The sequence below is a fragment of the Anomalospiza imberbis genome, chromosome 17, assembly GCF_031753505.1.
Source record: "Anomalospiza imberbis isolate Cuckoo-Finch-1a 21T00152 chromosome 17, ASM3175350v1, whole genome shotgun sequence".
Lineage (NCBI taxonomy): Eukaryota > Metazoa > Chordata > Aves > Passeriformes > Viduidae > Anomalospiza > Anomalospiza imberbis.
Window position 1 is genome coordinate 435,332 of NC_089697.1, and position 10,731 is coordinate 446,062.

Consider the following 10,731-nt stretch of genomic DNA (forward strand, 5'->3'; position numbering starts at 1 on the left):
TTTCTTTCTGGGGGCTGGGGGGGGGGGGGGGGGCAGAGGGGGGGAGGCTTTTGGCCAACCCCCTCCCAGTTTCTGTACTGGGCAGGAGGTTCTGTGGTCCAGAATATCCCTCTGGCCAGTTGGGGTCAGGTCTCCTGGCCATGCTGCCCCTTGCTGGCAGAGCGTGGGACACTGAAAAGTCCTTGACTGGGCTGCAACTCAAACATCAGTGTGCAACCAACACTGTTCTCATGCTAAATCCTGAATGTAGCCCTGGACACACTTCTGGGAAGAAAATTAACTCTATCCCAGCCAAAACCAGTGCACTGGAGCATCCCAGGAAGAGATAGGCGTTTGGGGAAGTGTATTCCTGAATGGATGCCACCTTGCTTTGTGAAGGAGCTTGACCTCCCAGAGGCCACACCACTCATCCAGGAGGTATTGGGTCAGCTGGAGTGGACCACAGAGGGAGAAAGGTGGCTCGAGGGGCTGTGGACCTTCTTTGACAGGATGGTCCCCTCCAGGACTTCAGATGTGGACATGAAGTCGTTCATGAATCATCTCCAGAATACGGCAGTGCTGCCTATTCAGGGGAGTAAGACAGACTCAAAGCACCTACTGCCACTATCCTCCCTCTCCAAGGTTCTTTTTGAGTGTCACTCTAAAGTAGAAAAGGTGCTGCACAAACTGGGCATCCCTGTGCTCCAGCAGTCCCTGCTGCCCTGGAGTTTTGCCTACTGTTGCCTGAAGCCAAGGGCACTGCAGGTCACAGATGCCAGGGCTGTAGTGGCCCATCTGGCAGACACAAGAGCTGATCTCTGCTGGGGGGATTTAGGGGAGCAGGACGTGTCAGCCCTGCTAAGGTTTGTCCAGGAGGGAAAGCTGGATTCTCGTGCACTGGAGCAGCTCCTCCATGGAGAAGCATGCTGCTTCTCACACTAAGCCAGGACCCCAAATGGCTGGCCAAGCGTTTGAAGGGGGAGTTCACCGATGACCAAGAGCTCTTCATGACTGTGGTACTTCCCCGGCTGTCCCAGCTCACACAGCAAGACCTCATGGAAGCTGTACGCTTGTTCTTTGTCCTGCGACCCATCTGTTCCACTCAGAGCGTGGACGCCATTGTGGCAGCATTTCGGAAGGCGGCCTTTATACCAGATGCCCACAGAACACTGCGCCTGGCCTCCTACTTCTACCATGACATGCGGCTCCAAAACCGCTTTGCGCCTAAATCTTTCTTTAAGAAGCTACCTTCGAACTGCATAGTAATTGTGGATTTCTTCCTTAAGGCAGGTGTCCGCACCAGCCTCTCTGTAGAGGACTTTGTGGCGCTGGCTGAGGAGATAGAGCGTGAAGCCACTCAGGCTACATGCCATGCTGCAGAACTGCTGGAGCGACAGCAGGAGATGCTCAAGCAACTTGCAATCCTGTTGGAAAATCCTGAGGAAAATTTCCTGAGAAAAATTGCCTCAATCCAATTCCTGCCTCCACTGGATATCCCCCTAAACTTGATGAACCTTCACCCTCCTTTTGCAGACTGCACTAAGGCCGTGGCTCTGAAAGGCAGCGTTTCCTACTGCAAAAATGTGGCTGAGCTCCTGTGGACATCAGCCACCATCCTGCCAGAATCCCTTGAACTTGGGGAGCGGTCCCTGGAGGCCATGGAAGTCTTTGCAGAGATACCCACTGCCCTGGTGGTGGCCAACCTGGAGCATGTGTGCAGGGCAGCCTGCTCGACAGAACTGCAGGTAAGCACACGGGCCAGGGTGCTCCATAGCATGTACAGCTTCCTGCAGACCCGTCTGAAGGAGGTGGACGCAGAGCACCTCTCTGAGCTGCCCGTGGTGCTGGCCAAGTCATGGGACATGGCCAGGCCACGGCAGGTGGTGACATCACTCCCGGACGAGGCTGACTTTTACCCCTACCTCCTCACGCCTCACCCCCACGTGGCTGCCTTTGGAGATCTCCTGCAACACCTTGGTGTCGTCCTGGTCCCCACACTGACTCACTACAGCCGTGTCCTGGCCCAAATCTACCAGGAGAGCCATGGCAGTGGAACCCTTTCCAGTAGCCAGGAGAAGACAGTCCTGCTGGCCACACGGCATTTCTTCCAGCTGCTGCGGGAGAAACCGGAGCCCCCCCGATTGCTCTGCTGTGGCTGAGCTGTACCTGCTGAGCACTGCTGACTGCCTGGAGCCATCCCACAGACTGTGCTTCAATGACTGTGTGCCCTCAGAGACCGCTCGGGCCCTAGAGAAGACCTTTGTGCTCATGGCTGCGCTGCCAGTGTCTGGGTGTAATGTCAGGTGGCTGCTGCAAAGGCTGCCACCGCACCTGCGGCCGCGGGCACTCTCAGAGGTGACAGAGAAGCAGCTGGAGGAGGGTGGTCCGCAGCCATGTCATTACGGCTCTCAGTGCGCAACGCAGAGGCGTCTCCAGACCCTGCTGGTATCCCCGTGGTTTAGGCTGGGGCTGGAGTCCCTGCTGCAGTGGCAGACCCCCAAGGCTACGATGGGAATGGAGGGGGATGGTGGCTTTGCAGTGGAGCAGGTGAAAGTGCAGTGCTGCAAGGACATCTGCACTGTGCTGGTGCACAGTGGGGCAAAGGTGGAGGGCAGCTCCCAGTCACAAGTTATCTATGTGTGCCCGTCTGGTGGTGCCCAGCGGCTCCTCTACATCCGGCATGCAGAGATGGTGCTGAACTGGCAGCAGCTGAGGGTCGTGGAGACACTGGCACAGGAGATCAATAACATCCTGGGTGGGCAGCTGGAGGCACAGGCTTTGTCCGTGCTGCGTGAAATGCTGGTCTGCCAGGAGCCACAGGACGTGGCCTTGGTTCTGGAGGCGAACAACGTGGACCTGGTGGGTGCTGCACCAGAGCCAGAGAAAAGGCTGCAGGAGGAGGCTGAAGCTGATCCATGGAAGGATCCCAGCCTGCCAGCCTTGAGGCCTCTGCATGGTGTCAGGGGGCCAAAGGTGTGGGTCCAATACAAACCTGTGAGTGCTGCCCAGCACCACAGACAGGGAGGCTGTGGCTCCTGGCTGAGCAGTGAGGAGCTCATGGCCCTGACTCCATCCGTCCCCGAGGCCCTGCGTTGGCTGTGTCAGGCCACGAGTGACCTGCAGGCAGCCCGCAATGACATCCGGCACTGCTGCCCCAACTGGGTGCTCTTCAAAGTGCACCAGGCCCTGGAGAGGGCACTGGTGGCGGCCGTGCTTTGCCGTGGTGAAGCTTTTGCGGGCCACAGGGGGCCGATGGGTACGGCCCAAAGGCTGGAGGCGGAGGAGCCGGAGCTGAGGGGCCTTGTCCTGGACGTGCAGTGGTTGTGTGACCGTGGCACGGACGGCAAGGCCACACAGTACCCGAGTTACCATCCCTTTCCCATGACCCCCAGTGAGGCCTTCCCCAGCGTGGATGAGGAGGAGGTCCTGAAGCGGGCACAAAAAGTGCTGGTAACACTGAAGGACCACGTGGGCAGAAAGTGACAGCTCCCCACCAAGGCGCACGGCACCTGGGCCAAAGGACCATCAGGCGCCCATCAGAGACCCACCATGGACCTGTTGTGGACTTGCCGTGGGCGTGCCACAGACCTGCCACAGCCAATTCCAGACTGTCCAGCCCTGGCAGGGGAGTTCTGGTGGCAGACGCGGGCCCAGAGCACTGGACATCACAGAGTTGCCTGTGCCATTGGCATGTCTGGAGTGTGCAGTAAATAAAGTGCAAAATAAATGCTGCAATGCTGGAAGACCCTTCACTGACAGTGGAGTCAGGGACATGAAGAAGTCATGGGCAATGGGTGTTGAAGGTGGAGGTGGTGATGAAGGAGTTTGGAGAACTGTGGTTGGTCAATTTTGGCTAGCCAGGTGCTCACTGAGCCACTCCATTACTTCCCCTCTTTGACTGAAAAGGAGAAGAAAATGTGATAAAAATCCCACGGGTCAGGGAGATCACTCACCAATTACTGCCACAGTCAAAACAGACTCACCTCGGGGAAATTAATTTATTTTATAACCACTTAAACAGAGTAGGAAAATGAGAACTAAGAATAAACCTAAAACCACCTCCCCCTACCCTCCCTTCTTCCCAGACTCAGCTTTACTCCCAACTCTTTTACCTCCTCCCCTTGAGCAGTGCGCAAGATGGGGAACGTGGATTGCTGTCAGCTCATAACACTTGTCTCTGCTGCTCCTTTCTCCTCATAGATTCCCCTCTCCATGGGAGACAGTCCTGCACCAACTTTCCCAATGTGGGTCCTTCCCACGGGCTGCAGTTCTCTAAGAACTGCTCCAGCAAGGTGCCTTTCCCTGGGGTCCAGTCCTTCAGGAACAGCCTGCTCCAGTGTTCTGCCAGCTCCTGCATGGACTCCTCTCCACAGAGCATAGCCCCTGCCAGGAGCCCGCTTGTGGCAAGCACATTTCTCTCTCTCTCAGGATTTTTCTTAGAGGTGCACAGAGAGAGAGAAGGAGAAAACAGTTTCTATTTCTGCTCCTTGTTTTTCCTTGTGGAATGTGTTTGGAGAGTTGTTTACCTGGGGTGATTGCTGGATTGGATTCTGGTCAGAATTGTTTGGGCCTGATGCCAATCGGATCCACCTGTGTCTGGACTCTGGAGAACAGGGTCACAAGCTGTTGGTTAGTTAGATTTAGTAGTGTTAGAGAAAGTAGCATGTAGTTTTAGTATCCTCCTTTATATAGTCAATGAATGTATTATAGCATAGTTATAATAAAGAAATCGTTCAGCCTTCTGAACTGAGTCAGACATCATCATTCTTCCCACTGGGTTCGCCTGCCTTTACAATACCTGCTGGAGCGTGGGCTCCTTCCAGGCTGCAGATCCCTTCAGGGCATCCCCACCCGCTGTGCTGTGGGCTCCTCACATGGGCTGCACTGGGGATCTGTTCCTCTGCTCACCTACACGGGCTATGGGTCAAAATCCACTGTTGCTCTCCCATCTTCTTCCTCCCTGCCAGCTGCTGTTGCACAGCAGTGTTTAGCCCTTTTTTAGTACCTAATCCCAGAGGCCCTCCCAGCATCACTGGTTGGCTCAGCCTTAGCCAGTGGCAGGTCCCTCCTGGAGCCCTCTGGAGCCGGCTCTGCCCAACACGGGAGCAGCTTCTGGTGTCTTCTCATAGAGGGTCACCCTGCGGGCCCCTGCTACCCGGATGTGACCACGCAAACCTGCGACAAGGATGATGAGGCAGTACCAAAGGGAGCATGGGGTTCTCAAGAAAAGCATGAGGTAGGGGAAGCAGCAAGAGGAGCTTAAAAGTTTCAAGGAGCTGGAGTCATTGCCATAGGCCCAGAGACCATCACCAAAGTCCCAGTGTGACTCTGCTGGTATGAGGCCAAGGACATGGCCTGCCCCTGGGCCAGGGCAATCCCAAGCACAGACTCAGGCTGGGCAGGGCAGGGGTTGAGAGCAGCTCTGAGCAGAAGGACTGGGGCATGTTGGTGGACAGAAGTCCCAGTGTGCCCCAACCCCTTGCGCTGTCACCCAGAAAGCCCCATGTCCTGGGCTGGCCCCACAGAGTGGGCAGCAGGGGACAAGGGGGATTCTGCACCTCTGCCCTGCTCAGGTGAGACCCCACCTGCAGAGCTGCCTCCAGCCCTCGGGTCCAGCATCAGAAGGATGTGGAGCTGCTGGAGTGAGTCCAGAGAGGCCAAAGAGATGCTCCAAGGTCTGGAGCCCCTCTGCTCTGAGCCGAGCTGGGAGAGCTGGGAGTGTTCAGCCTGGAGAAGAGAAGGCTTCAGGGAGACCTTAGAGACATTTCCAATGCCTAAAGGGACTCTAAGAGAGCTGAGGGCTGACCTTGGACAAGGGCTTGGAACGCCAGGACAAGGGGAATGGCTTTCCACTGGCAGAGGGCAGGGTTAGAAGAAACTCTTCCCTGTGGGGATGGTAAGACACTGGCACAGGTTGCCCAGAGCAGCTGTGGCTGTCCCGTCCCTGCACGTGTCCGAGGCCAGGTTGGAGGCGGCTTGGAGCAACCTGGTCTGGTGGCAGGTGTCCCTGCCCATGGCGGGGGGTGGAATAGGATGAGCTTTGAGGTCTCTCCAGCCCAAACCAGTCGGGGATTCTATGCTGAGGTGAAACATCACCATAGTTGATGCCAAATCCAGGGGTTGCCAAGCTGCCATGGCATCATGTCCATTGAGTGGTCCCTGGCAAGGTCAAAGGGCAGCTCCTGAGGAGACAGGGTCATCTGACTGGGCCAAAGCTGCAGAAGTGGGATGCCATCACTCAGTGCTGAAGGCTCACTGTCAGGTGCCCTGACCCTTGACCGGTAGAAGCTGGAGGCTCTTGTGCCTTCAAGGCGGGGCAGCCTGAGCACATGGCTTCTGCCTCTCCTGCCTGTGGTTCTCCCCTGTCTGGGCAAGGGATGCGAGCTGAGCTGAGGCTGGACATGACATCAGTGCGTGGCATGTCTGTCAGCCGCAGGGACCACAGAAATGGGGGTGGCTCCAGCCAGGAAGACGCATTGCTGCCACTCACCGTGACAGAAAACGTGGAAAACAGAAAGTGTTGGTTGCAAAATACAGCTTAAAGACTAACTAGCAAATGAGATAAAAGAATGTAAAAGTAGACAGACGGGATGTTGAACAGAGCTGGAAGCAGTGGAAAAACAGATTATAAGGCACCCAAGTGGGTTTTGTGGCAAAGTTATGTAACAAGAAACAACAGTGCATGCCCTAAGAGAAGTTCAAGGCAAGGGCACTTCCAGTTTTGAGGGCTCACTGTGAATATGACCACCAGAGACCTCTTTAGATGACCCTCCAAGACCATAAAGGGACTTCCAGCAAGAGGCAGAGGTGGGTAAAATAGTTCTATGAAAAGTAATGTTTATGTATGAGCTAGGAACTACCTTGTGATATGTATGATCATGGTGGAATAAACCCCCTGTTGTAAAGTTTCTTCGATTAGAGGAGACATTCTCTGCATATAAATATTAGTCATTAATCAACAGTAATGCTGGCTCCAGGGATGATCTGGAGTGGGTGGTGTCACCACAGCCTGGCCACTTCATACATCTGATCCAGCAGCACTGAGCCCGCTGGTTTGGGCGGTTTTCCCTTGGCCATTCACTCAGTCCATATCTCACCAGTCGGGCTGTAAGGGGACTGCGTGGCTGCTGAATGTTTTGCAATGTCGGGCAACACCATGCCTGGTCTCCCGTAATTTGCAGAGTCGCTCAGGTTGGCCAGGCACCATGTCCCTGTGCTAAATCTGTGCTGGCTGTTCCCAATGCCCTTCTCTCTCAGTTGCTTGAAAGGGTGTCCAGGAGGATTTGCTCCATCACTTTCCCAGGGATTCCAAAGCAGCTGATTAGCCTGTAGGTCTTCAGACCCTCCTTTGTGCCCATCTTTAAGACTGCTGTAGTTCTCAGGAAGTTCTCAGGAACCACCTGCACTGGCCAGGCTCTTCTGAAGACAATGGACAGCTGACGTAGCTTCCTCCAGTCCTTAGACCTGGTGTATGCCTGGCTTAAGATTCTAACTATTCTCCCTAACTATTCTCCCCCTTCCCTACTGCTGTGGCATATGAATGTGAGAGACACAAGCTAGAAGCAAGTGAATTGGGTTTATTGCAAAGTTAAGACATTATTTATACATTTTATTGTGAGAAACTGTGCTCAGCAGTTTGCTCAAAAGCGGTTGCAGGCCTGTAATAAATCCGTCCTTTTGACGGCTTGTTCTTCTTCTCACAAGGTTTACAGGCTTGACAATCAGGACGCCTTTCCAGTTTTCAGATCGTGTGTAATCAGCTTTCTTCCCCATTTCTCAGCATTCTTGCTCACATGATGCAGGGCAGGCTTCCTCTTAACTCCATAACTGCTTCCACAGCAATGTCTGTACACGCCCCCTGGATAACTTGATTCTTCTTCCACATCCCTCCTTTCTGAGATGAGGTTGGTCAGAAGTTTCCGGTTCACTTGATCTCCTATCACCCAGGGTTGTGATTCTGCTTTTCACTTTGCTAAGTTATTTTAAATTATGCCCTCAACCCTTGACCTTGTATGTCACACCAGTCTGGCACAGTTCCTCTGCAGGTGACCTCCACTGTCACCAACAACAGGACCTCTTTTCCTTTAGCCACTGCCAGTGAGAGGGAGCATGGATCATTACATTTTTTCCCACTTAAGATATGGAGCAGAAATCCCTGTTGTAAATCCTGCCAATTCTTTCTGAATTTGTGCATACAAGCAAAGACGCCTTGCACAGAATCTACCTTCTTGGAACCCTGGAGGTCAGTGGCACAAAGTCTAGCGGTGGAGCCTGGAGGACAATGCTGAGTCCAGTCCTTGCTGACACCTTTGTCAGTAAACTGGGTGATGGGGCCAGGGGGTGCCCTCCCACAAACCGGGAGCGGTGGCTGCTCTGCCAGAGAGAAGTGCTGCCATCCCGAGGGACAGTTCAACAAGGGTGACAGTTCTATGACAGGTGCTGAGTCCTGTCCTTGGGAAGGAACAACCACAGGCACCGGTATCTGCTGGGGGCCACCCGGTTGAAAAACGAAAGTTTGGCAGGGTCCTGCTGGACACCAGGATGCCCACGGGCCAGCAATGTGCTCCTGCAGCAATGCAGAACAGCGTCCTGGGCTGCACCGGGAGCTGCGACACAGCTGCTGGAGGGAGGGGATCCTTTCCCTCTGCTCCACAGCAGTGAGGCCAGCCCTGGAGTGCTGGGCCCAGAGCTGGGCTGCCCAGTACAGGAGACAGGGACAGACTGGACAGAGTCCAGCACAGGGCCATGAAGGTGACGGAGGGACTGGAGCATCTCTGCCGTGAGGAGAGGCTGAGAGAGCTGGCACTGCCCAGCCTGGAGCAGAGCAGGCTCAGAGCATCTCATCCCTGGGGATAAATACCCGGGGGGAGGCTGCAGAGGGGACAGAGCCAGGGACATTCCAGGGGCCTCGGGCACCAAGTGACACACAGGAGGGGCTCTCTGAGCTCAGGAGGCACTTCTGCACTGGGAGGGTGGCCGAGCACTGGTGCAGGTGCCCAGGGAGGTGGTGGAGTCTCCATCCCTGGAGAGACTCAAAAGCCACCTGGACACATCCTGGGCAGCTGGCTCTGGGTGGCCCTGATGGAGCAGGGGCTGGGCAAGGTGACCTGCAGAGGTGCTTCCAGCCTCCCCCGGCCTGAGATTCTGGGACTCTGAGAATAATCAGGCTGCAGTTTCCTAAGGACAAATGACAAAGCTCCACACATGGCAGGTTTCTCCTGCTCTCACCAAAGTGGTTCATGTCACATGTCTCCCTTCTGCAGATTCCACCCTGGAGTGAGGATGCTTCTCAAGGTCATGCCTTGAGGCTGAGAGAAATGTTTGCCCGTGGTCCTTGCTTTGGGTGAGTAGCATCAATCTTCAAGAATTGGTTTTGCTGGCTTGACTAGAATTGCTACAATGTTGCTTCAAAACATAATGCACTATACTGGAAGTTATAGGTCTCTGTACTGGGTAGTAAATAACCCTGATAAAGATCTATTAGTTTAATCATGATCATCATAAACTCTTTATTTTTCTATAAATATATCTTTCATCCTATGGAACACAGTTGTGTAAAGGTTCAATTTCACCTATACTATCCTTTAAACATAAACTACTAACTAAGTCTAAGACTGCATCCAGCTGCACCCTGGCTCCTCTCTGAGTCGTTCAGGAAGCAAGGAGGTCCCTTCTGCACCTTGTGTCTCCTGCCTGCTCCCTGCATAGCTCTCCAGGTGGTCCTGTCGGTCTTGGGCCAGCTGTGACTGCAGCAGGGACACCTGAAAGAGGCACAAGGCCCGGCTCAGACAAGCCCACGCTGGCAGGAGCACCTGCAGCCCCACGGTACCGGCTCTCGGGGCAGACACAGCCTCCAACTCCAGCCCTCACCAACTCTCTGCCCTGGGGCAAGGGGAAGGGAAAAGGCTCCCACACAGAGCAGAGCTCAGATGATCAACAGGTCCAGTTCAAGGCTGGCAAAGCCTTCCCACGGACATCCCCCAGCCACCACAGGTCTGTTAGAGAGAGTTCCGAGGGGATTTAGGAACCCAACTCTGATTTCCAAATTTGGGCCACTGACCCCTTTCTCCACAGGCTGTGCATCAGCAGGAGGGCTGCTGCTTCCCTGAGCTACTGGAGGAGTCTTCTGTTGTAGAAGTCGACGATTTCGATAGGCAGGCTTGTGGACAGGAAACGTAAAGCAATCTGGGGGGAACACTCTCCTAAAAGTTCTGTTTCTTCTCCTTTCAGGTTCCACCTGCACGTTGGATGGGAGAGAGGGTCACAGAAACCTGTCAGCAAACACGGAGCAAAAAGACCTGTGGACATCATGGCAAGGAGATCTCTGCTCTGAGACCCTGAATTGCACTAGACAACACTGGGGGCAAAAAGCTCTCGCTGGGGGCTGTGCAAGAGAGGCCAGTGTGTGTGCGGGGACACAGGGCCAGGGAGGGAGGCAGCGGAGTGAAGGTGCCCTTGTGAAAGCCATGGGCTGCCCCAAGAGAGAGGACAAACAAAAGGGTGTGCCCACAGCAGGGACAGGGAGAGGCAAGGAAACAAGCAGAGGTCTCCAAAGCACTGCCTGGGCTAACGTGCCAAGTTCCAGAGGAGCCTGAGGCTCGGCAGAGGCAGTGAAAGCCCAATTTACCCGCTCGCCACTTCTGGGCTCAGTGGTTAATTCAGGCCTCTCTCTCTTCTCCTCTTCTAGTGATGCAATTAGTTGCTTGGATTCCAGGATGGTCCCTGAGCCACGTAACAGCTGTTCCACTTGTG